General features: G+C 37.2%; 1 pseudogene; it reads left to right on the top strand.

The window, feature by feature from the left end:
* LOC143398306 (antigen WC1.1-like) overlaps window positions 1–27,640 on the top strand; it is a 125,423-nt pseudogene that overhangs the window by 15,766 nt on the left and 82,017 nt on the right.

Here is a 27,640-nt window from a genome sequence, read left to right as displayed (position 1 = left end):
TGTAGCTGTTATGTTCACTTGATGTAGAATGTACTCTAGTCCTATGTTTGCTTGTTGATATCTTGTCTGTATGACTAAGTTATTAGTGAAATATTAAGATATCATTAGCATTGTATTCAAGTTTATTTTCCCTTTATATCCTATAAGATTTGTTTTACAAAATAGTATGTTCTGTTCCATATGCATTTATAATCATTACATCTTTTTGATAGTTTGTTCAACTTACCACTATGTAGTTACCTTCTTTGTTTCTTCTAACTGATTTTAGAGTGTGCTTTTCATATATTATCATATATGGTCACCAACATGACTCAGAAAGAAGAAAACAAACAACAGCAATAGCAACAACATAAAATACAAACTACATAAATACATGAAATAATTAATTACACTCAACAACAACTAAAACAGCAGTAACCATAGATAAGGGGAAAATAAATTAACAAGAAAGTCAAAAGTTAATAAAAGAAAAAATATCTTAAGAAGGAAAATTATAGAAGGAAAATAAATAGGAAGATTGGGAAATTAAAAAAATATGTAAAGAAATGGAAAAATGAGAAAATTCTTATAAAGAATTTTAAAAATAAATTAATTAAATAGTAAAAGAATATAATAAGGTATAAATGATTTAAAATGTGTCAAAAAATCTTCCCATGTGAAATATTTACAGTGGAGACACCTGTTTCCAGGTGATCTAATATTTGAATGCATCAGGTATGGGGAATTAGTAGCCTGCAAAAGAAACCGATTGTAGTTCCTCTCACTTCCCACTAAATGTTCTGGGATTTAGTGTGATATACTGGTTGCACTGTGATCTTCATTTCCTGCCATGGAGGGTAAGGAAATGTTGATAGGGCAGGCCATAATCACACTGGAGGGATTTTGTTTACAAACCTGGAAGCTTTGCAAAAGTCAGAGTTACCACAAGCCCTTCCTTCAATGCTTTTGTGGATCCCACTATTGGGCACACACTTGTTCCAGAGGCCTCTAGTCATTGCTTATGGAAGTGTCCTAGAATGATGAATCCTTAAATGCCTGTGAAAAGTGGTGTAAGCAATCAAACCATTGAGTTCCATCCTGGAGAGGGGATATGCGAATGGGGTGAATGATCAGATGTGTTCTCTGTGCTCTCTCCCTATGTGCAAGTATGTGAATGGAATCACTCTTCTTCACAGCGGGAAGGACACTTCCTAATGAAACTTCTAGGGCCTTTTCTGCCACTCAATCCTCTCAGTATGGTTGCAGCAGGCACTCTCCCTATCTGAGATTTTAGAGTACATTAGTACTCCATCCCACCATGGTAGCAAGGTGACCCAGGGACCTTGAATTGATTGATTCATATTTTCTAATCCAGTACAGTTTATCCTCTACAATAGGCCCCTCTCATGATAGGTTCTTATTGTAGCACTCTGAGAGCTTGCTGAGCATTGGCATGAATTGTCTAAAGCTCTCTGGTTGTGTAGGAGGACTTCTCTCAGAACAATTCCCCAAATTTAATCTACAGTTTGTAATAGCAATATGTGTCTCCTACAGCAGGTAAGACTGCTGCTCTTCTGTCACCATCTGGGTTGTCTGCACTCTCCAGCTTACCTTATGCTTGCAGGTTGCCTCCATCACCAGGCAGCTAAAGTTGAACTTGTAAATTGCTTTGTACTTTTCTCTGGGCTGCCTTAATGCTCCTCTGAGTTATTTAGAATTCCTATCATTTTTTAAAATTAGTCCCAAGTCCTCCCTATCTCTTCTGAGAATACAGTTTCCCCTGTGATACCTGACTGTTTTCATTCTCAGACATAACAAAAGTAATTCTATTCTGCTATTTGCCTCCTCATTAAGAACTCCTATTTTTGAATAATAACTCTTGATAGGAAATCCAAGCCATTATTTAAATTATTTGGGGAAAAAGTAACATTCTATGATTCCTGAGCAATGTCCACATGTGAAATCATCTTTTGGGGAGGTTGCTAAATCTACCTAAAGTGAACACAAATTTGAAATTGAATATTCAGATCTGAACTCTGAAATAAAGAATCATCAGTGAAATATTTTGAGGTAAACCATTGTCTGCCTTGTGATTCATTTATTTTTTAGTATTAATGCCTATATAATTTCTTTTTTCTTGGATTCATAGTGGTCACCAGAGACTTCTGATGATCTAATCCCTGTTCCTTACTCCATGCACTGTGCTCACATCCTTCCAAATGCCAAACCATTGACACTTGAGCATGCATGCTTTATAAGAAACCAATTCAGATGCTAGCACATTACATTAAATCTTAGAAATCATTGAGAGAAAAGATACTTTCAACTATTCAAAGTATAAATATTGACATGTCTAGAAATGTTTTATCACACCTTATGAAGAACTCTGCCAATAACAAGTTTAACTCTGATAGGACCTACCTAACTTCTACCTGAGACTACTTACTAAATTACAATGGATATAATTCCATTTTTTTAAAGAAAGAGAGAGAGAGAGAGAGAGAGAGAGAGAGAGAGAGAGAGAGAGAGGTGTTCTAATATTTATTTTTCAGTTTTTGGTGGACATAGCATCTTTATTTTATTTATATGTGGTACTGAGGATTGAACCCAGCGCCCTGCACATGCCAGGCGAGTGAGTTACTGCTTGAGCCACATCCCCAGGCCATAAATCCATTTTTTACACAATTAATTCTTCTATTTGTTTTGTTAAGAATTAAGACTTTGTTGCTGCCCTGGTGTGATGACTTCATGTCTTCTCCAGCAAACTCTGTATTCTGAAGCTTAGTTGGTAGAAGGGAGTAGATACATTGTTCTCACTCCTCTGTAATAATAATACAAATTAAAATGACCTTGTAGTCACAAGGTTACAAATCCACACTTGATGTTAATATACCAGTTTCAGACAGAAATGAGAGCATTCTAATTATAATACTTTAAGTAAAAATTTTAATAAACTTGATCAATGCTTTTGATATTCATTCCATTTTGAAGGATTACTTTGGAAAAATAATCACTGATCATGTTATTCTCTTCAGCAAGGATTCCCTGCTGAACTTCTTCATCACATAAAACTACTATTACATTGCTTTTCCTTACCTATGGCCAGACATCTACCAAAGGTCTGAACTCATGCTTCAAATCCCTTCCTGATTAGTTTAGATAGATATATAATGTATTTTTCCAACTCAACTTATTAAAAACAAAATAACTTCTCAAAATGAAATAAAAGAAAAAGGCAAAAAATGTTCAAATCTCTGGATAACTTCCTTTTTTTATTTTAAACTTATGACCATACTATCATACTTCTAAATTACCATTCTTTCCTCTGTAACAGGAAATATGATGTAAAGAACTCTGATTATGTTAGTCTAAATAACCTGGTTTTATCTCATTCTCATACTATTTAGTGGACTCTTTCTTCATCCCTAAATGGGAAATAAATATAAATTGTCAGTTTTTGACATATGGAATTTTTATTTCATTAACAAATGTTAACTTAGTTGGAATTTTTTCAGTGAACTAAAAATTTTTGAGGATAAAATTGTAAAAATGAAGCATAGTATTTTTCTACTTCAGTTCATATTCAGTGGATAGTTAATTATAGCTCCCATTAAAAAAGGAGGTAGACTGACAGAGGCAGATATACAGACAAACACAAAGGTATCTTTTTTTTAAAGAGAGAGAGAGAGAGAGAGAGAGAGAGAGAGAGAGAGAGAGAGAGTTTTAATATTTATTTTTTAGTTTTTGGTGGACACAACATCCTTATTTTATTTTCTTATGTGGTTCCAAGAATCGAACCCAGCGCCCCATGCATGCCAGGCAAGTGCGCTATCGCTTGAGCCACATCCCCAGCCCCCAGGTATCTTTTTAATATGAAGAATAATATATTCATATATAAGGAAAAAGTATATTACACACCACACACAGAAATAGCTATATAAATACATATTCATTTCTTGAGTCAATAATTCAGAATTGACCTTTATAATTCCTCCTAAATTTGTCTTCACATGCCTGCTCAAGGAATTCCCTTTCTGATACCAACTCTTTAACCATTCCCCACACCCTGGGAAAAGAAAAGTTCTCAAGCATGCCTAAGACATGTAGCTACCAATTCCAAACCAAGATATTAATTTTTTTAGTTAATTTTTCCCAAAGGATTTGTGCGTTTAGATGGTGGATGTGGACCCTGCTCTGGGCGAGTGGAAGTGAATTCTGGAGGAGAGTGGATTCCAGTATCTGATGGGAATTTCACATTACCTACAGCCCAGGTCATCTGTGCGGAGCTGGGGTGTGGCAAGGCTGCATCTTCCCTGGGGAACCTGCCCTTCAGAGAGGACAGTGAACGGGTTTGGGCTGAAGAGTTCCAATGTGAAAGGCAGAGGCCTGGCCTCTGGTTCTGCCCCAGAGTGCCCTGTCCTGGAGGCAGCTGCCCCCACAGAGGGGCTGCATGTTGTCTGCTCCAGTGAGAATCACAGCAGGATGTTAACTGCCCTATTCACTCTACAGGGGTAAGAAAACTGTGTGATGTTGCTAAAACCCTGTCTTCTACCAGGATACACAGAAGTTCGGCTCATGAAAAATGGCAGCTCTCAGTGTGAGGGTCAAGTGGAGATGAAGACCTCTGGAGGCTGGAGAACACTCTGTGCCTCCCACTGGAATATGGCCAATGCCAATGTAGTTTGCCGTCAGCTGGGCTGTGGAGTCGCCGTCTCCACCCCAAAGGGAGCATACTTTGTGGAAGGAGGAGATGAGATCTGGAGAGACCGATTCCACTGCTCAGGGTCTGAGGCCTTCTTGTGGAATTGCCCTGTGACTGCCCTGGGTGTTCCTGCCTGTGCCCATGGAAACACAGCCTCTGTGGTCTGCTCAGGTAAGAGAGGGCAGGGCTGACTGGTACTAGAGTGACATGGCTCTAAGATCAGACAGCATGGAGAGCTGACTTTAAAAATGAGACATTCTGGGATAGGGTTCTGGCTAAGTGGTAGAGTGCTTGTGTAGCATGTGCGAGGAACTGGGTTCGATCATTAGCATCACATATAAATAAATAAAAATAAAAGCTCATCAAGAACTAATTTTTTTAATTGAATGTGACATGGGATCATGATCTAATCATGAAACAGAAAAGTGATATTAAGTGGAAAATTATTTTTAAAAAAATTCTGTGGGGTTCTGTGATTCTTCTCAATGATCATCTTTCAGGCCCTCTCTAGGGGTACAAAGAGGAGTAGTTTTTAAGTAAGTACTATTATTTTTTGAAATTCATAGAGAATAATGTGTAGCAATGAATGAAAGCTTTGTCAAGTTCCTCATCCTGGAACATCAGAGAGCTTCAGTGGCTCCCAGAAGTCACCTGCACATCCCTCCAGTCACTGTGCCCTCCTCTCCTCCAAAGAAGACCACTCTAATGTTTGTTGCCAAAGAAAATTTTGTCAGCTTTTGACTTTTATGTAAAATCATGCAGTATCTTCTCTTGTTGTATCTACTTTGACACCACATTGTGTTTAGAATTCACCCATTTTGCTATTTGTAGCAGAACTTCACTTATTATTATTATTACTATTATTATTATTATTATTATTATTATTTTGCTGTTGAGTTTTCTGCTGAATGACCACATGATCATGTATTGATAGAGTCAACCAAAATTAAGATTTGATGCGTGTGACTTCCCAAATAATGATCGTACATTTTAACATGACAATAGCTTGTGGTGCAAATATGTAAGTATTTGTTTCAGGTTTGTACCCCTTGTGCTTTTACTTTCACTCTCTTAATATGGTAGTCTTTCAAGTGCCAAATATTCTTAATGAAGCACAGCTTATCAACATTTTTTGTACACTAAACACAACATTTACACCATGAGATCATAAAGATATTCTCCCAGGTTGTCTTATATGTGCTTAATTATGTTTCTTCTGCATATAATTGTACAGTATCTGGGGTTAATATTGTATGAGTGTGTATGATGTGAAGAAAAGTTTCACATTAGTATTTGGACAGTAAATTGACTCAGAATATTTTACTGAAAGAGCTTTTCCCCTCCACAAAGTCACCTTTGAGATAAACAGTGCAGATTTTCCTACTCATTCTATGCTCTGTTCCATTCAATTCTATTGTTTGTGTATTCTTACAGTCCAATTGTGTAGCTTCTCTTGCCTAATCCATTAGTCATACTTGGTCATATGCATTTCACATAAATTTTAGAAACAACTTAATATATATAATATAAATAAAAGCATGATGGTATTTAGGTTGACATTGGATTTGAATTACACATGGATATGGAGATACTTGACTTCCAAAGTATATCAAATTTCTCTCAGAGATTATTCATAGCTTTTATGATGTTTACTTCTAGATATATTCAATGCAATTAATGTTTCTTTTGGTGAAATATCCTAGGAATGTCTTCAAATTGTTTTCTCCTTTATTTTTAGTATGTGTTTGGGGAGTTGGTTTTTCTTTTTTATTTCTTTCATTTTGTTTATTTTTGTTAATTTAATAATTATGAAAAAAGTTTCAAAGATAGTATAAAATTTCCAAGTAACCCTAACCATATTTAAAATGCCACTATTTTAGTATATTCCATCCTTCTGCTCCATTTATGCATAAATTTATCAAATCTTTCTGAATGATTAGTTAAGAGTAGGTGAGTTGGTGGATAATGTAATGTGTCCCATTACTCCTAAAATGTTTTCAAGAATTTCATATGTAATCACGACATTGTTGCCAATTTCATAATATAATCATATGGTGTTTTAGTCTTGTTCAGAATATTACTAATTTTCCTAAATAAGTTATTCACAGTAAAAAAATGTGTGATGATGTGCTGCATTCAGTTCTCATGTTTAGTTAACTTTCTTACTATGAAACTCTTTAAATTTTCTTGGTATGCCTTGGTAATGACATTTTTGAAGAATACAAGCCAATAATTATATGAAAAGTTCTCTTTTTGAGCTATGACAATAAGCAAAAATAAGTAAGTAAGTTAAGAGAAATTGTAAATCAATGTTTGAGTCTGTTACATAAATGAAAACCGGCTTTGACTTTTTTCCCAAAGTAGAAATTTAAACTATATATGTTAGAAAAATTAATCACAAAACATGTATTTTTTAAGTTCATGCACAAGAATTTTTAGACCACATTGGACATATCTAGTGCTATAAATATTACCTACCCTGTACCAATCTCCTCTCTATTTTCCAGTGGACTCCTTTTTGCTTCCACTTCCAAGGATAGAGGACTTGGGTACTTGTCTTTCTCTATGTGGTTTATTAACTAAACACAATGTTTTCCAGTTCCATCTGTTTTGATGCAAATGACAGGATTTCATTATTCTTTATGGCTGTCTATATAACATCTATACTTCATAAATTTTTCTTTCAGTAAGCACTTGGAGTGATTCCATACCATAGCTATTAATAATAGTGCCACAACGAATATGGGAATGTAAGATTCCTGTGTTTCACAGTAAATATAATCTTGGTGACTATCACTGTATAATAAATTCCCCCCCAAAATAACAATTAAAATAAAAATTATATTTTATTTTTCTCATGATTTGTAGATTAATAAATTTGGCAAGGGCTCTTGGCAGTTGCCTCTTGTGGTCTCTCTTGAGGTTCCCTTGGATCTTATCTGCAGCTGAGGTCATTGTAGACTTGACCAAGCTGGGAAGCCAGGAAAGCTCATTCACATGGCTGGTAGCTTGAAGTTCACCTGGGGTTGCTGATAGAACCACCTTCAAATGCTCTCTCCCACATGATAGTCTCTACAGAGTAGATTTCCCATTAAGCAAACATCCTACTAAGTCAAGAGGAGAAGGCCTGACATTCTAAGCTAGGTTTCTAAGTAAAGTCATGTAGACTACCCTGTATTCTATTGCTTATAGACAACTCACCACTGACAGCCAGATTGGAGGGAAGGAGGAATGGATAGAGTGTGAAAGATTTTGTGGATATTTTTAAACACTATATGTGTATTAAATATCCTACTTTATGTATTTTCTATTTTTACTTCAGCACTATCAAACCAAAGGTCAAATGTTTTCTGTAATATGTGAAAGCTAACCTACAATAAGAAGAAGGAGAAGTGAAGGGAAGAACAGAAATCCAGTAGATTAGAAAATGGGCTATATAGGGAAGGGAGAGGGATAGGAAATGGAAAGAATCTGACATAGTTTTCCCAAGTGTATGCATAAAAACATCACAATGAATCCCACCATCATGTACATCAATAAGAATGTAACTCTAACTAGAATAAGATATATTCCATGTTTGTATGATTGTTTAAAAATGTATTCTTATGTCACATATATAACTAAAAAGAGTCATAATTTGTTTAAAAAATTGTGGCCCTAAGTACCTAAAACTTGTAGAGTATTAAGAATATTAGATTTTTTCACCATCTCTCTTAATTCCCTATTATATTTCTTATCCTATTGTATTTCTATGCTTTACTCTGCATTTTCCCATGTTCTTCCACTTACTATTTCTATTTTGAAAAGCATCTACAGTATTGTTAGACTCATCCACTAGTTCTTATTTTTATCTACTGACTTTTGAAAATAACAAATGACTCTAAAATATTTATTGGATTTTTGTTAATCATTTCTCTGCCAAGATGCACATCATATGAAACCTTCAGAAAGGTATTTTGCCTCTTCTGTGCAGTCTAATTAGGGTAGATAATCTTAAGTAAAAGTTGTTCAAGTGTTTAGAAATGGGCACCACCTAAAAAAACAAAAACAAACAAACAAACAAAAAACCCTCTTCTTTCAGTTCACAGAATATGATGCAAGATTTCCAGATGCTCAACAGAATTTCACCTCTTTGGTCCAAACTAAATTACACATGTGTATTCCCAGGGAAATGAGGCAAACATGCTGATATTTTCAGAATCTCACCTACTAACTTTGAATGAAAAATGGCTAAAGGGAGAAATACCTGATTCTAGTTTTCACTTTTCTCTAAATTTGACTCTAAAAGTCTTGATGCCTAATATGCACTAATATGTCCCACTTTCCTAAACTCATTCCTAAGTGTGTGCTTAAAACAAAAAAGTCTGTCATAACAAAAAGCAGAAATCTCCATTAGAAGATCAGCTCTGAAGATAGAAAATGAATGCTCCTTTGCAACAGCTTTCACCTCAGATGCCATCACTAGAGTATTATGTACTTTAATTCAGGTTCCTTTTCTCTAACTCATTTGGTAGGAAACCAGACCCAGCTGCTGCCCCAGTGCAATGACTCCTGGTCTGACCTAGCAGGCTCTGCAGCCTCAGAGAGACACATCACCAACTGCTCAGGTGAGCAAGGATCCCAGCACCAGAGCCTTCCCATTCCCTGTGTGAATGCCCACTGACATGACCCTGTCTCTCCTCAGACAGCAGACAGCTCCGCCTGGTGGATGGGGGCAGTCGCTGTGCAGGGAGAGTGGAGATCCTGCAGCAGGGCTCCTGGGGCTCCATCTGTGATGACAGCTGGGACCTGAGTGATGCCCACGTGGTGTGCAGACAGCTGGGCTGTGGAGTGGCCCTGGAGGCCACCATCTCTGCTCACTTTGGAGAGGGATCAGGGCCCATCTGGTTGGACGACCTGAACTGCACAGGAGAGGAGACCTATGTGTGGCAGTGCCCTTCCCAGGGCTGGGGACAGCACAACTGCAGCCACAAACAGGATGTAGGGGTCATCTGCTCAGGTCTGTGGTGCATACTGTGTGCAGGTGGGGGAGGGCAGGGGAAGATCTGCAAGGTGGTGTCTGAGCCCTGGGGGAGGGGTTGGGCAGAAATTGATAGGGCAGGGGAGGAGGAGGCTCCTCTTACAATTTCTGTTATTTCAGCAGAGGAAAAGAAGAGGTCTTTCCATTTCCTTCTGGAGCAGCTGAGCTTCTGCTCCTTCCTTCTCAGCACTGTCACCTGTCACAGTCATTCTCTACAGTGTCCATTTAAAGCAGTCATCACTCTTCTGTGACCTGCAGGTGCAACATCTTGACCCACTGAATTAGTTTTCTATTTCTGCTGTAACAAGTTACCATAGATTGAGTGACTCAAAAAAAAAACCCCACAAATTTATCATCTTACAATGTGTAGGTTAGAAGACTGACCTGGGTCTGTCTGGGCTATAAACAAGGTGTGAGCAGGATGCAACAGCTAAGGCCTTAGGAAGACTCATTTCCTTCCTTATGGAGCTTTAAGACATTGCCTGAATTCCTTGTCTCATGACCCCTTCCTTCTTCAAACCAACAGCAGTGCAATTCTCTGACCATTATTCCATGAACATATCTCCCTCTGATGAGAGCTAGAAAGAATTTTCTGCTTTTGGGGACAAAGGTCTAAGGATATGAATACATTTTGCTCACCTATGAATCCAAGATGATACAGGATAATCCACAAAAAGATTCTCTTCTTAATTATGTCACAAAACCCTTTTGCAATGGGTAAAATATTCACAGGCTCCCAGGATCACGGAGTGAGCATATTGGAGCTCCACTGTTGTCCACTCTGTCAGCCATCCTTTTCTAGGGTCTGTCAGATGATTAGTCAGAGAGTAGATAAAGAGTTTATTTACTGCAGAGCCCCCAGGTCAATGTTTCTGTCTATTGATTTGCTAATATTACGTTTGTGTAAAAGCAGAAAGAGCAGTAAAAGTTAGCAAAACAGGTTAAAGGGTCAGAACTTCCATTCCTTCACCTAGTGGGCACTTCCTCAGCAGAGTCAGCAATGAGCACTCACTACTTAGGAATAAAGGACAAACAGCAGTAGGAGTTCAGTGCTCACTTAGCCTTGATGTCCCCCTTTCTTTCTATTTCAGAGTTCTTGGCCCTCAGGCTGGTGAGCCACAATCAAGAATGTGCTGGGTGGCTGGAGGTTTTCTACAACAATACCTGGGGCAGTGTCTGCCACAGCCCCATGGAACCCATGACTTTGTCCGTGATCTGCAGACAGCTTGGCTGTGGGGACACTGGGACTCTAGATTTCTTGATTCCTTCCAGGGAAGGTTCTAGACCTCGCTGGGTAGATGGAATCCGCTGTCGGGAAACTGATACCTCTCTCTGGCAGTGTCCTTCTGACCCCTGGAAACATCAATCTTGCTCTCCAAAGAAGGAAGCTCATATCACATGTACAGGTGACCTACTGTCTATTTCTATGTGTTTGTCCTATGCCTGTAGGTTGTTGTCAGGAAAGGTTCATATATGCACACATAATGGATGAGTTGAAATAAATCTTCAGAATGAATACTGGATAGAGATTACTTGATCCACTTCTTTAAATTCTGTTTGAAAGGCAGATGCTAGGAAACCTGCTATGATAGCAATTTATATGAAAAGTACCAAGAGACTGAACTGAGTAAATGGGAGCATGAAGTTACACTCTGATGGACATTCTTAGCAATTAGCTAATGCAGTCCAAGATTATAGTAATTAATCTGTATTTCCTTAGTGAGAGGGCAAATGATTAAACCTCAGTAATATGCATTGCTTGCCAAGTGTTATCAATTTGTTCCCACCAACACAATCAGCTCTTGATAGGTATCATGGTGATCATTTATTCCTGATGAGTAAATTGAGGTTTAGAGTAAATAATTCATCTTCCTCACAATTTCAATTGAGTGAATGACAACTTGAGGAATCCAATACAATGGGCTGTTTACTCTGGAATCCACTACAGATTAGTTTGTTGATGATAAGTAATTGAGGTATTTGTAGGTAAAAACTTAATTTCAGGCAGGAAGAGAGACACAAGAAGAAAATATTGTGCATGCTCTCATGGAGTTTGCACTCTAGCGTGACTACACAACCACGCATAAATTTGAGTGTCATGAAGACATGGAAGGTGCTGTGCAAATATGTTCATTGAGGAAGACAACAATCATATTTAACTTGAGACCTAAATAAGAAGACCTAAATAAGGTCCAGTGCACAAGAACATAGAGCATTTTGTCAGTATAACTATTGAGGTGGTAGGAGCATGGTGGCCTTGAGGGACTGATAAATTTTATCATAAGCAAAGCAGGAAGAATGTGGGGAGAGTGATACCTGATTACCTGGATGGGTAAGAATTACTAGAGGCCTCTCCAAGGCATGGCCCCCCCAATAGCAATCTTGTTGAAAGGTGTTTGTTGGTCATTTCATCTGCTACATCATGTGGAAGTGCTATGAAATGAGGAGCCTGGTCTCGCTTTATTTTCTTCTTGAATTGATCTCCTCATAGTCTCAGTGGTCTTAGTTGATACTCTCTCCTATGAGCTTTTCCCATATGCTATTGAAAACTAACATGCCCACTTCATCCCTCTCTCAGAAAACATTCCATGGTGCCTGTTGCAAATTGGAGGCTATTATCTTCCAACTAATTAAAACCTATAACGTTCACTTCAGTTTTGTGTTTTAATAAAAACCTGGCTGTCTTCTGAAAACAATGATGTCCTTATCATTTAGAGGCTCCATGATTCCCTTTCAACAGGATATTTCTGGGCCAAATGTTAGAATAAAAATATTTCTGCTTTCTTTTGTCATTTTAAACAATTTTTAATGGTTTTTAAATTGATATTCTTTAAAAATAACTGACAGTGGAATGCATTGCATTTCTTATTACACATATACAGCACAATTTTTCATATCTCTATTTGTATAAAAAGTATGTTGACACCAATTCATTTCTTCATACATGTATTTTGGATGATGATGTCCATCACATTCCACAATCCTTGCTAATCCCTAGCCCTCTCTCTTTCCCTCCCATCACTCTGCCCTATCTAGAATTCATCTATTCCTCCCATGCTCCCCCTCCCTACCCCACTATAAGTCAGCCTCCTTGTATCAGAGAAAATATTCAGCATTTGATTTTTGGGGATTGGCTAACTTAACTTAGCATTATCTTCTCCAATGCCATCCATTTACCTGCAAATGCCGTGATTTTGATCTCTTTTATTGCTGAGTAAAATTTCATTGTGTATATATGCCACATTTTTTTTTATCCATTCATCCACTGAAGGGCATCTAGGTCAGCTCCACAGTTTAGCTATTGTGAATTGTGCCGCTAGAAGACCCAAAAAGCTCCACCAGTAAACTTAAACAATTCTTTTCTTTTTCTTTATGTTCAGCTACTTGAAATTTACCCCATGAGGTGGCACCAGCTACCAGTTCTGTTGGTGTCAATATCCAGTATGCACACTCCCATCATCCATGAAGGCTGCTATACCAGGCTCACCACGTTCCTCTTTCTCCTGTTCCTGGTGCTTCCAGCATCATTGAACACAACTGAAAAAACATCCTGGCCTCTCCATTCCTGAATTTCTCCCTTATTCCTCCATATCCCATCTCCCTGTATGACCTCACTATTGACCACCACTAACTGTACATCTTGAGATCTTGATTACACTTTCCTTCTCTATTGCCTCTTCTCCTTATGCACATATTCATAATGATCCTTTTCCATACATTTCATCCTCATGCAGATTCCAAATGTTTTCCCTTAACAGTTTTTCAGTTTTCCATTCCATGATGGCACATGTTCTTCTTACCCTGATTAGACAACATGATGCCCCATTATAATCCTCCCCCTCCAAGTACACTCAACTCCCTGGTCTCCTCTGTCAGTGAAAGACAAGAATATTATTACCACTCAGTACTCCCATTGGGAGATTAATTCACTAATTGGGTTAAGAGTCTCATAACCCAATCATTTATCCTCTAAAATTTCTTGCATTGTCTCATGCAGAGCTTTTGGGGAACACCTCACATCCAAACCATAACATCCACCAAGGCTTGATCAGGGCTAGGTCATGGTTACAATAAGGTACTACTTCACTCTATTGGCTGGAGGTGTAGCTCAGTGGCAAAGCAACCCAACATGTTTGAGGTTCTTGGCTTAATCACCATCATGACTCAGAAAGAAGAAAATGAATAAAGGAGTACCAACCACATAAACATAAATCAGCTATATAAATACAGTAATAATCAAATAAACTCAATAACAACTATGAAAGCAGTAACAATAGATAAGGAAAGAATAAATGCAGAATGAACAAAAAAGTAAATTAATAAAAGGAATATTAATTCAAAAAGGAAGATTGAAGAAGAAAATACAAAAAGAAGAAGGGGAATAAAAATTAAGAAGAAAACTATTTTATATAAAAAAGATGAAAAAGAAGAAAGAAAAATCCATTTAAAGAATTTTAAAATGCATTAAATACATAGTATTAAGGAAAATATAATAATGTGTACATTGAAAAAGAAAAAAAGTGTGTCAAAATTTTCTCCTACACAAAATAATTGCATGCAGAAATCTCTTTTTTGTTCACTTAAAATATGAATCTATCAGATATTTTGGATAAATTAGGCTAAAAAGGAAACCAATTCTAGTTCCTTTGAATTCCCATCTAAAGGAGCTAGGTGTGATATGTTGCTTGCACTGTGCTCCTCAGTTCCTACCGTGAAGGTTAAGGAATATTGATGGGACAGGCCATTATCCTGCTGGAGAGGTTCTGTTTCAAATAGTGGGGGCATAGCAACAGTCAAAGTCACCACAAGCCCTGCCTTCAGTGTTTCTGGGAACAACTTGCAGAAAAACTCTGCTCCAGAGACCTCATTCCCATGGGGGCATTTCAAGTGTCCTAGCCATAGTGAATCCCTGGAATGCCTGTGAAAAGTGGTGTAGACATCAAACCCTTGAGCTCCACCCTGAGATGGGGCACAGGAATGGGGTTAATCACCAGATGTTGTCTCAGCTCTCAGACCTGGAATCACTCCTTTTCACATAGAAAAGGCCTACATATCAATGAGGCCTCTAGTCCCTTCTCTGCTACTATCTGAGCATGTTTGTGGAATTCAGTCTTCTTGAGACTATAGGTGCTTACTACCTCCACCCTGTCACTGTGGAGGGGTGACCCAGGGACCTCAAATTATGATTAATTCATATTTCGTAATCCTAACACAGTTTAGCCCATACAATAGGATCCTTCTCAACATGGCTCCCAGTAATAGCACTCTGAGAACTTGCTGAGCAATGAGGTGAACTCCTCCTATAACGCTCTCTTGTTGTACTGAAGGAGTCCCTCTCAAAACAACTTCCCAAATTTGATCTAAAGCTTATCAGAACTATGTGTTTCTTCCTCATGTAAGATATCTGTAGTTGAAGTTGTTAATTGCTTTGTAGTTTTATCTGGGCTGCCTTAATGCTTCTCCATCTCATTGAGGCTTCTTGTCGTTTTTTTATTGGTTCCTGGTATTTTTCCTCTTTCTCTTCTCAGAATAGAGCTTCCCCCTGTGTTCCCTGACTCTTGTCACTCACAGAGTCACAAAAAGTGTTCTTCTATTCTGCTATTTGCCTCCTCATCAAGAACTCCTGGTAGGAAGTCCAAGCACAGATTAAATATATTTGGGAGAAAGTATCATTCTATGATTCATAGGGGCATTTGGGCAATGTCAACATCTGACATCATCTATACAGGAAGGTTGCCCAAACTACCTAAAGCAAACACAAATTTGAAATTAAATATCCATGTTTGAACTATGAAGCCTAGAATCATTAGTGAAATATATTGCATTAACTATAGTTTGTCTTATGATCCATTAATGTTTCAGTCTTAATGCCTATATAATTACATTTTTCCCCTGAATTCATAGCTGTCACCTGAGACTTCTAATGATCTCATCCCCATTTCCTACTCCATCTCCTGTACTTTCATCATTTCAAATCTCTGGCCATAAATACCATATGTATGTGCTTTATAAGAAACCAATGCAGATACTGGCCCATTACACTAATTCTTAGAAATCATTCAGAGAAGACACTTTCAGCTACTCAAATTATGAATCTCAGCATTTCTCAATAGTTTTGTCACATCATATGCAGAACTCTACCAACAGCAAGTTTTACTCTGATCAGATCTACATAATAACTTCTACATGAGATTACTCACTTGATTACATTTTGTTTAATACCATTTCTTATTCTTTCACAATTAATTCTCCCACATTATGGTAGAAACTGAGACTTACCTGCTGCCCTAGTGTAATGAATGATTTCATGTCTTACACAGCAAGCTCTGTGTTCTGAAAATAGATCTGCCAACTGCTTGGTTGGAAGAGGGAGTACCACGTGACAAAAGAACTGTTATCAGCCAGGGCAGTGGCACACATCTGTAATCCCAGCTTCTCAGGAGGCTGAGGCACAAGGATTTTGAGTTCAAAGCCAGCCTCAGCAAAATGAGGCCCTAAGCAACTCAATGAGACCCTGTCTCTAAATAAAATATAAATAGGGCTGGGAATATGGATCAGTGGTTGAGTGCCCCCGAGTTCAATCCCCGGTACACCCCTGCTCCCCGAAAAGAACCCTTCTCATTCTCTTTGTAAATACAGCCATTGACATGATTCTTTCTCCTCAGAGAGCCCAAAGCTCCGCCTGGTGGATGGTAGCAGTCGCTGTTCAGGCAGAGTGGAGATCCTTCACCAGCATTCCTGGGGCACTGTCTGTGGTGACAGCTGGGACCTGAAAGATGCCCATGTGGTGTGCAGACAGCTGGGCTGTGGAGTGGCCTTCAATGCCTTGCTCTATGCACAATTTGGAGAGGGATCTGGGCCCATCTGGCTGACAAGGCTGGCGTGCACAGGAGAGGAGGCCTACTTGTGGAATTGCACTGCTCTGGGCTGGGGAAAGAACAACTGCAGGCACTCTAAAGACGCAGGAGTCATCTGCTCAGGTATGGTCAGTGCATTCTCCACTACCTGAGAGAATGGAAGGTTCCAGGAAGTAGTGTCTGATCCCTGGGGAAATTAAGGATGAATTGTCCATAGAGGACTAAGAGGAGAGGCCTAAGAGATCCTTCCCTGAATCCACAGATTCAGGGAGAGCAGTGGGTGATGCTCTTCATTTATTCCTGTCATCTAAATCTGTAATATTGTCCTTCCTTTCTCAACTTTTTTACTTGACAAGATATTTTTTGTAGAGTATTTCAACTTAAAATCAATCTTAATTTTGTTTCTCTAATTTATTATTTTGAGGATTACATATAAATTGGTACACACACTCTGTTTGCAGTACTTTTCAAAGGACAGACAAGAAAGAGGCCCTACTTCTCTCAGTTGAATTGAGTGCTTGCATATGTAAAGTCAAAGATATTTTTACACTAGATTAATAGGTATGTGGGTAGAGGCATCAAACACATCACAAGGGAATTTATGGATTAAAGGAAAGTTAAAATACTTCTTTCCAGATTCAAATATCAAAATCTTAGTTTATTGGTAGGAAGGGCCAGAGAACCATTAGTGAAATGCTGTAAGTCACAATTTCTCCTTTCATATCTATTACAGTATATTCTCTCTACGTTTTGTTTTTCATAAATTTTTGTATAAACTCATATTGTGAGGTGAATTTAACACTGTGCTGTCATATCAATGTTGGAAATAGTAAAATATTAATACATATTTATTATGATATGAGATTATGTAGTTTAGGACTCAGATCAAGGTGGTTATTCAGTGATCTCCCACAAATATCCCACGTAAACATTTTTCACAAACCAAAAAACTTGATAGGAGAAAATAAATGAGGTGTATGAAAAGAAAAGAAAGCAGGTGAGTTTCTGTTTTTATTATAAAGAAAAGACACATTGAAGGAGAGAAGAAAGTAAGAGTTGTGCTTTCCCTAAATCTAAGCCCAGCATGAAGAAAGATGCGTTCTTCTTGGGGAATGGAAAGGTAATTAAGTCCAGACCTTAGAATTGAAACTCAGAACTAGGCAGGTGCCCAGTAGAGCCCAACAATCCTTGTCCCCATGATAGTAACCTCAGATGGAGATCAGGAACTGTGTTTAGTTGGGCAGCAAAGAGACTGTCTCTACCCCCACTCTTCCAAGATGTCTTGACAGAAAGAAAATCAAGACTCCACTTGCTAAGGAACAGGACACAAGAGCAGAAACAGGATTTTGTCTTAAAGCACAATTCCAGGCCCACCATTGTGATACTCTGCACTCAGTGGGAATTAGAGGCCTTAAATGTAGACTGACCTCATAGAGAGAGCAAGACTGTGTGCTGGTGGAACAGACTCAAGAAGAGTCTTTGACTGGTTGCAGGAGTCTTGGGCCATGAGTCTACCTCAGTAGGCAGCTCATAACACTGAGGACGTTGGTCTCTCTCAGTTCTGTGTTGCCTTGGCAGGCTGAGGCCTCAGTGTGTGACATATCTTTGCAGCATTTTTGGCCACAGGATCACCCTCCTTGTTCCTTCTCAAAGCCCCAGGAAGCACACAATGGAGAAAGTTAAGTCTCTCCTTGGGGGTAAAAATTTAGTTGGGCACCCAAATTTGACCTGGACCCTTGAGCTCTTGTCATTACATATTATAATACAGATTTCAAAGATGAAAGGTAAAGAGTCCAACGGAATCAAGAGAAATGAAATAAACAACACATACGAGTGTTCTAATTCACCTGACAATGAATTTCCTAACAAGAAGCATGTAGACAAGAAGTGTGTGCCATTAGATTCTCATAGAACTGAAGGAAAAATATGCCAATAAAAAATACAAAACACAGCAAATGTTCTTTACAAATAAATAAAGTATAAAGACATTATCAGACAGCTCCCCCCATCAAGTAACCATAAAGTATAGCAATCCTCTGCTGAGCATATATCCCTAGGAAATGATGTCAGGATGTCGAAGAGACCTCTATACTCCCATGTTTATGGCAGCACTACTGACACTAGCTAAGAAAGGGAAACAATCTAAGTGTCCATCAACTAATAAATGGACACAATGAAGTACATTTACATAATAGAATACTCTAGCCAAAAAAAAAAAAGAAAAAGAAAGAAATGAAATCCTTCCATTTGCTGCAGAGTGCATGGACCTGAAGATCACTAGGCTAAATGAAATAGAAGAAGGGAAAGAAGAACAAAGGTCTCACTATATGTCAAATCTGAAAGAGCTGACCTCATAAAAGTTTAGAAGTTTAGAATAGAATTGTAATTACCATAAGCTGGAAAGTATAGGGGTTATAAATGAAGGCTACAGGTTTTACTTAGGAATAAGAAATTCTGGTGCACCATTGAACAGGTGGGTGATAACAAAATTGAACTTTATTTCAAAAGCAAGAATAAAACATATTGGAAATTTTCACAAGAGTAAATGAACAGTGTTTGAGGAAATAAGACTATATATATATATATATATATATATATATATATATATATATATATATATATATAAAGATCTATTTACTTCATTAATAGGTATACTATTTCTGTTTGAGGTATTGCTTGAAATAAGTTTAATATAAATAAAAAAAGGAGAAAAATGCTACAGGTGACAAGATATGGAGGAAGATTATACAGTTTATATGTGATAGATGCCATAACACAATGTATCCTTGAAGTAAAGGATCAGACAAGCATAGATCTGACTGCAATTTTTAATTTACTCTAGGGAGAATGAGTCATATGAATCAGTGGATTTCTGCAGATGCAAATTTTCTTTCCTTCCAATCAGGTCTCTCATAAATTTCAAATGGCTTAATTTTTTTCTTTTTGTCTGCATTATTTCTTTGAAATATTCATACCCAACATCTAAAAACATTTCTGGAACATGTCAAATTCTGGAAAGACATTAGTACTTTGAATTACAAAACATGGAAGCAGACTCTCAATACTCTCTTCAAATACCTTTCTCTTATACCAGACCTGGGTGGAAACTTTACATTGTGGCTCCTTTGAAGACCCCTCTGCCCCATTTTATCCCTTCCTGATCACAGGCATTTTTGCCCATTTCTGGGCTTCCAATGATCACTCTCCTTGCCCTCTGTTCTGCCTTGAAGGAAGGTCATGCTCCCTCCTCTGGCTTTCAGAGATGACTGGGAAGCCCAAGAATACAGGGCAAGTTTGGTGTTCAAGGAAGACACTGGGATCTGTGTGTACTTCTGCCTGGCCAAATCCACATCTGATGAAGACATTCCCATCTACTTAGGTGACACAGTTCTGTGCCCTAAAGAGAATAATAGGATTGTGGAGTGATGGACAATGAGACAGGTAGATACAGAAACAAGGCTTATGATCAAAGCCCTGGAGATTTTGTTATATGCAGATGATTCCCAGCCACAGGAAGGGTGGAGAAGACAATCTTGATCTTAGTGGAATAAACAAAGGTGTGATCTTGATGAGGATGTTGGAAATCAACCTGGCCACTCTGCCACTTTTGTTTACCTGGATAAATTTGAGCCCCAAAATTCTTATACTGATGGAAAGTGAGAAAGGCCATTTCCAGAAGCTGAAAGAGCCCTATATCCTAAAAGAGGCAATACAGAGAATTAGGGACTTTCCCAGAGCTTCTGCAGGTAGAAAAGAATAGTTTTCTGAAGATCAGGTACCTACAAACTCTCCTGGGGCTTGACTGAATATTTTTGTAAATGAACCCAGTTTGTAAAGTGGAGGCAACCTCTGTGAAATAAGAGTAGAGATGAGGCATAAAGGCACAGGATATAGCAGGGCTCACTGAGGGAGTAGCAGGGGAGACCAAGAAAGGAGGGAGCTGAAGTGAGAAGAGCTATCACTGAGAGGCATAATTCAGGTCACAGTGGATCTGGATACCACCATATCTCTAACAAGTCACTTACTCTTCCCAAGTTCTGTCTTCTCTGTCATGTCTTCAATAGTATATCAATAGTATATCAGTTTTAGTAATTTTTAACACATTTAACACTATCAACAGGTTTCATCACTGGAGAGCTTTAAACTTAGCTATGAAAAAGAACATTATGTTGAGGTATTTAGGGTACTGGAGAATTCAGATAGAGAGGTTTAGAAAGGGAAATTGAGTCTAAGAGTGGATTTAGGATAAATATCATGGTATCTCATTTATTTATACAGGAAACACCTACACCCAGACATTGCCTGGGAGCTGCCCATCTGTGTCCCTATAAGAGAAGCCACCAAAAGAGTCCATTTGCTGGTATGTGCTAAACACATACTCTGCACCTTCAGTTCTCTTTACTGCCAATCTTTCAAGTGTCTTAGGGCACAGAGAAGCACCTTTTTTTTTTTTTTTGATTGGTTACTGTGGGCCTTGGTGCATCCTTCTTTTGGCCTGAAGCACAAGTGTGTCACTATCTCTTCTGATTTATGGCACAAAAAGTAGAATTTGTTTTCTAGTGTGCAAGATATAGATGTCAAATCTTAAGATTTTAAAGTTACTTTTAATTTTTGTTGTGTTGGCCCTTTGGAGTTTTTATGGAATTTGGTTAAGTGTATAAATTATCTATTCAGTGATTCTTAGTAAAATTGCTCTTTGTCTGCTATTTCTCCTACATACAAATAAGTTCTGATATCTTTTAGATGAGATTAGGAAGACAGATTTCCTTTAAAAAAACAAGGTTATGGAGAGTAGCCTACAGTGTCAGCCAAGTCTTCACACTAAAATTCATCCCCTGTCCTTAGATGAGTCAGGTCGAATTTGGGTGAGAACCTCAAGTCATTCAGGCTCTGTTGTGGCCCTCCTGTGGAGAAAGGTTTAGCAAAACACAGAAAAAAATGTTTATATTGTTTCAAATAAACATATGGGGGGCTCTGGTGAACCCCAAATCTATTTCCCTATATGACAATCTCCATGGAATTATTTCAATATTATGACTTGTTCAGATATTGAAATATCCTTATCATGCTTCATGTGTTTTCAATTGGTGGTCATGATTGAAACAACATGCAACCAAGAGGAAAAATAAAGAACCTCTACTTTTTTCTTTTTATTTTCATGTGGTTGTCATCAATCACTTCTTAATCTCTAGGGACTAAAGCAAGTTTGCCTCCTTCTACCAATCTTACTACTCCTGTGACAGTTGACCAGACTGGGATGTGGCTCTGTTCTGTAAGTGTAATTTCTCAGAGGAGGAGATTCAAAAATCTTCACTGAAGCATCCCAGATTTAGAAGAGCCAGTTATGATAGGAGAAAGGAAGTGGGGAATTTTCATCCTTCTGATATTCATTGAATTCTTCAATTATTTTCTAAAGTCTCTCACTCAAACACTTAATCTAATCTGTCTTGTGTCCTCAGAAGAAGGGAGACACATAGACAGACACAGAGAAGAGGGATAGGTAAGCAGAGAGGCAGCAACCAAAGTGATGCTTCTATGAACCAAGGCACACCAAGGATTGTCATTGACCAGGAGAAGTGAGGGTGGAGGGAGGAAGGATCCCCTCTGATAGTCTCCAGAGAAGGAGCCAACCCTACTGACACTCTCAATCCCACTTCCATCCTCCACAACTGTGAGGTAGTGAAATTCTGTTTAAAAGCAAAATAATTATCAACAATAATATTAATTCCTTACCCAATTCTAGACCAATAAAAAGATTTGTATTATACCACATAATTGAAGGACTTTAGTCAATATGGAAAAGTCATGTTAGAGGACCTACTGAAAATTTTACGTTAATGGGAAGCTCTAGAATGGGTCTTCTTTATAATCCACTCTGGTATGTTTTAAGAGCAGGTATCATTTTTTTCTCCATTTGTGACTCTTTTTGACATCTATATATTTGACTATACAGGACAATATCAAATAGAGACTAATTTTCTTTTATTTAATATCTATCCCTAAATTTTCTAACATTATAAATATTTATATAGTCTAATAATTTAAAATATTATTATTAAAATGAAATGTAGGTATATGAATGATTTTATAAGTACTAAATTCCACATACATATACACATGTAAGTGTGTGTGTGTGTTTGAATCTGTATCTGTATTCAATTTCAATCCACTCTAAGCCTATTATTTCATAAAAATATAATTCCTAATAATTTTTATCATATTTTATACATAATTTCTACCTTCACAATAGTTTTCTGCATGCGTCCTTGTAACATGGACTGACTTATTCTTCTTTGTGAAATTTTAAGTTCTATAGAAAATATAATTACCAACTTGGATATTAACCCGTGTTTTAGAAAATAAGTGCATTTGCTAAAGAAAACAGAATTATCCATTAAAAGGATAATATATTTAATAAACATCTTCATGAAATTACTGTAGTTGTATTTACACAAATTCCACAGATTTGCTCATCTTAATGTTCTGCTGAGCATCATACTTCTGAGATTTCTTACTTTGGGGAGTCAGTTCATCACTGGGTTTACTTGATGTGCTAATTCACACTATTCCACTCTCCCTGCTTATAGTGGTGAGCCGATAACACAGACAGAGTCAGTTAAAGCCTTTGCCCTGAATTTACCTTCTTTGAGATTCAACAGTGCACCAGGACCCACATTTCTCAACTGTCTGCAAAAGATATTTTTGAGGAGCAAAGACAAAAAAAAAAAGCAGTGATTTTGAAGAACTATGGGGGATGGGGGTTCCTAAAAGCAGCAGGTCACCATTCCTCATACTTTCCCTTTAGATGTCCATGTGAGCTCTGCCAATCTATTTGAGTTGGTTTGCCTCATATGGTTTTGTTTTATTATTCTTTAATTTTATGTTTGGTAGATTTATCCACAGTTCTTGATCAGATCATTTTATTGCAATCCAACATATGTATATATATCACTTTTTTAAAATTCAGTGTATGTTCATTGTTGGGAGCTTGAGTTGTACGTGCATACCTGACAGAAAAAGGGAAATATAACCTGAATATGACAGCCTCCCAGTTGAGACAGACACCTGAATCTGAATTGTTTGTAATGTGAATCTTCAGTAAGAGAATTAGCATTGAATATTATATTTAATGTTTTATTTCTCAAATAGTCCTCAGACATTAGGTGTGCTTTAGATTATGCCTCAAAGATCAAATTAGAAGTTTCCAATATAAATGCTGTTTATGACTTTGAGGAAAAGATGCACAGCAGTTATCTCAAAAGACTGTAAAAACAGACATTCTGAATAAATTCTAAGTTAGACCTCTTAAATAATGTTCATGCCTTCATATGTTTCATTCCCTATGAATCAAGAAGAAAGGCTACTCTGAACAAATAATTGGTAATTATGTGTCCACACACTAGAGGCCCAGATGAACCAACCTCAACATTCATACTTCTAAGATTTCAAGATTATAGATTGTGCAGACTGAGTGGTAGGTTCAATATGGAAACTTTGTTTTATATGAGAATATATTCTGTATGAGAAAGACAAGTGAAAGAAAGAGTGAAAAATACCTTCACACCAGTCTTCTGAATAAATGTCCTTGCAACATGGACTGACTTATTGTGGTACTATCTACCTCAACTGCTTGGTAATACAGATGAGGAAAGAAAATTTTTTTTGTCTCCATATCCCTTTATAACATTGGCATATTACAAAAACTGATATATATTTCTGCAAATAAAACTAATGAGGATTTCTAAACTACTATGATATAAGAATTCCCTATTTACTGAAGAACTGTGGAGTATAATAATACACACCATCATTAGGGTTTATAGAATGATGTATACCTGCTTCTGAACCACACTTTGTTGTTTTTATATTTCATTAAGTGCAACAGAGGAAATGATCTCCCAAGAATAACTACATTTTGTGTTGATGGTAGCTGGCTCTAATTTCTAAATCACATCTTTTTTTAAAAAAATTGTTCCAAGGGATTTTGGGTATATCTTACTTTATAATACAATACCCAAAACATAATAAATCTTTAATGTATTTTTATTTTTATTTCTTCATTGCTTTCTTTTATTTAATTGATTTTATTTTTTAAAATATATGACAGTGGAATGCATTACAATTCTTATTACACATATATACCACATTTTTTCATATCTCTGTATATAAAATATGTTGACACCCAATTTGTGTCTTCATACATGTACTTTGGATAGTGATATCTATCACATTCCACCATCCTTGCTAATGCCCTGCCCCCTTCCTTTCCCTCCCTCTTCCCTATCTAGAATTCATCTATTCTTCCCTACTCCACTATGAGTCAGCCTCAATATATCAGAGAAAACATTCAGAATATTTTTTTTTTGGGTGGGGGGGATTGGCTAAATTTACTTAGCGTTATCTTCTCTAACTCCATCCATTTACCTGAAAATGCCATGATTTTATTCTCTTATTGCTGAATAAAATTCCATTGTATATATATGCCACATTTTTTTTATCCATTCATTTGTTGAAGGACATCTAGGTTGGCTCCACAGTTTAGCTATTGTGAATTGTGCTGCTACAAATATCGATGTGGCTGTGTCTTAGTATGCTGTTTTTAAGTCCTTCGAGTATAGACCAAGGGGAGGGATAGCTGGGTCAAGTGATGGTTCCATTCCCAGATTTCCAAGGAATCTCCATACTGCTTCTTTAATGCATTTTTTAAAGATAAATAAAAGTATTGCTGACTTTCAATAATAATGCTTTCTGAATCTCTGTTCAGCACAATGACAGATGTTCAGTTGATGGTCTGAGTACATGTACTATATTAATTTTATTCTTCATTCTCTCAGGCTATAGCTGGATTAGGTCCCTCTGGTTTGTGTAGAATAGAAGAGTAAAGGTAAAATCTACATGAGAGATCTATCTCTTTATCTGAAATGCTTCCAATTTTTATTAATGGAATTTATACAAAACTTTCTTGCAAAGATTTGATAATTTAATAGAATTCAGTGCCTATAACAAAGATACCCTCCTAACATTTCAGTCAGAGGACAAACACTGTACTCAGATACCCCAGTGGAATGTCTTAGATAGAGCTTGAATGTAATGTTATTCTACCTCAACTGAGACATTCTAACACTTGTATACTAGAAATGGGCAAAATACAGTTATTTAAAAAAAAAAAAGAAAGAAAAATAAAGAGGACTAGTGCCACTGCAGGCATGTTTGTGTTTTTATCTGAGCTGAAACTACAATCAGTCATGAAAACCTGATGGTCCTCCCTGGTGGTACTTATTTTGAACTTCAATTTGAAAGTGACTGAATGGAAACCAGAATTCACAGAGAAGAGGACCTGGCTGCCTCCACAGGCAGAGACTACAGCCAGCCAGGGTTCTATTCTAGAGGCTGATCTTTAGTTTTCCTGTCACTGGATAACTGTATTGATGGCTGATTTTATGATGTGCCTGCAGGTCTCATATTCTTTAAAACATAACCTTCTAAAGATTAGTGATTTCAGTTTGAAATCTGTGTATCTGCATTTTGACTCTATAAGTAAGGTACACTATATTACTCCTCTATAATAATGAAATAAATTAAAATTACCATTGCAGTAACACTTCAGGAATCCACACTTCATGTTATTACATCAGTTTCAGAGGGAAAAGGGAGTATTCCAATTTTACATAACAATTTTAAAAAGGTAGATTAATGTTTTTGATGTTTGGTTGTTTACTTAGGAGGGAAATTAATGAAATTAATGACCATGCTATTCTCTTGAGAAAGATTCCTTGCAGAATTTCTTCACTACAAAAAATACTATTATATTATAATTTCACATCTGTAAGTAGATGCCTCCCCAAAGGTCTGAACATATACTCAAAATCACTTCCTGATCAGCTTCAATAGATGCATAATGGATTCTTCAAACTCTGTTTATTAGAAAAAAAATAATTCCATAAAAAACACACAAAAAAAAATGCTCAAACCTCTGGATAACATCTATTCATAGTTTAAATGGCATTTCAGTCTTCTTTAATGGAAAGGATGATGTAAAGAATCCTGATCATTTTTGTCACAATAACCAGGTTTCTATCTCACCTATTTAGTGGTCTTTTTTCTCATCTCTAAATTGAAAATAAATATCAATTGTCAGTTTTGGACACATATTGGAATTTTTCATTCATTAACAAATGTTATCTTAGTTAGAATTATTATCTGTAAATCTGTGAATTGGAAGTTTCAGGGCATAAAATAGTAAAAAATTAATCTTAATCTTCAGAGAATAGATACAGATACTATACAAAGAAAAAGGAGATTAAAGTATCAAAGAAAGTCAAAAAACACACAGATACATTTATAATATAAAGAATAATATGTTACTTTAAAAGAAAAATCCATTTTTACATGATCTATATCTATATATCTATATATACACACATTTTTTGGAAACACATATATTCATGTATGTACACCTATGTGCATGGGAGAGTGCATACATTCATATCATGAAACAGCAATTTAGAAAGCACATTACAAATTCATTCTCCAAAATTTATCTTCAGACACTTGTTCATAGAATTCATATTCTGGCACCACAAATGGAATCCACACCCCACACTACAACCCTGGAAAATGAAAAGATTTCACAGCATTACCTGCGAACTGTAGCTTCCTCCTTCTATTTGCTGGTATTTGTTGTTGTTTGTTTTCTCTCCCTTAGGATTTGTGCATCTGGTTGGAGGATACGGACCTTGCTCTGGGCGAGTGGAAGTGAATTCTGGAGGAGAGTGGATTCCAGTATCTGATGGGAATTTCACATTAGCCACAGCCCAGGTCATCTGTGCAGAGCTGGGTTGTGGCAAGGCTGCATCTGTCCTGGGGAACCTGCCCCTCAGAGAGGACAGTGAACAGGTCTGGGCTGAAGAGTTCCAGTGTGAGGGGCAGGAGCCTGGCCTCTGGTTCTGCCCCAGAGTACCCTGTCCTGCAGGCAGCTGCCCCCACAAAGGAGCTGTGCAAGTTGTCTGCTCAGGTGAGACTCACAACAGGACTTTAACCTCCTACCACACTCTGTGGGGATAATAAAAATATGTGATGTTG

This window comes from Callospermophilus lateralis, chromosome 4 (assembly GCF_048772815.1).
Source record: "Callospermophilus lateralis isolate mCalLat2 chromosome 4, mCalLat2.hap1, whole genome shotgun sequence".
Taxonomy (NCBI): domain Eukaryota; kingdom Metazoa; phylum Chordata; class Mammalia; order Rodentia; family Sciuridae; genus Callospermophilus; species Callospermophilus lateralis.
This window is presented reverse-complemented; position numbering and strand designations above follow the sequence as displayed.